This window comes from Octodon degus, unplaced genomic scaffold, assembly GCF_000260255.1.
Source record: "Octodon degus isolate 3935 unplaced genomic scaffold, OctDeg1.0 scaffold00146, whole genome shotgun sequence".
NCBI lineage: Eukaryota > Metazoa > Chordata > Mammalia > Rodentia > Octodontidae > Octodon > Octodon degus.
The window spans coordinates 3,900,113-3,900,847 of NW_004524722.1; positions in this window are offsets into that span (position 1 = coordinate 3,900,113).

A 735-nucleotide genomic window follows, 5' to 3' on the forward strand; every position below is an offset into this window, starting at 1 on the left:
CTAAATTAAGCACTACAAAGTCTTGAATAATATCGTTTTTTTTTTTTTTTTGGCGGAACCGGGGATTGAACTCAGGCCCTTGCGCTTGCCAGGGAAGCGCTTATTCTACTGAGCCATCTCCACGGCCCCATTCAGCCTTTTTTTTTTAAAGGTCTTGGTACATTTTTTTCCTAAGTGATCCATTTTCTTGTAGTAACCTCTCCTGAATATCATTCACCTTTTTTATTTTTATATTTTAAGAATCCATTTTTTAAAAAAATTATTTATTTATTTATTTGGTACAGGGTCTTACTATGCAACTTGGGCTTGTAGTGTTCCTCCTGTTTCAGCCTCCCCAGCACTGGGATTACAGGCCTGTGCCACCTTGCCCAGTTTTGGTGGCCAGCAAAATACACCTGGGTTTCCCAGGCTGGCACGGCATGAAGTACCAGAGATCGAAGCTCAGTCCTTGCACTTGCCAGGCAAGTGCTTAGATCCCCTGAGCTATCTCCTCAGGCTACTTTTGACCTTTTAATGAATTCCCACCATTCAGCTTTCAATATCCAGCTTAGTATTTTCCACTCACTGATGTCATTATTGACCCCTTCATCTCAAGATGAAATAATATGAAATAATAGCATATTGACACTTCTTTACTGTGAAAAGCATGTTCTATAAGTATTTCATAATGCAATGAAGACATTGAAAATTTCCATAACCCAACCACAAAAATTTATTGCTTCCATTTTATGCATT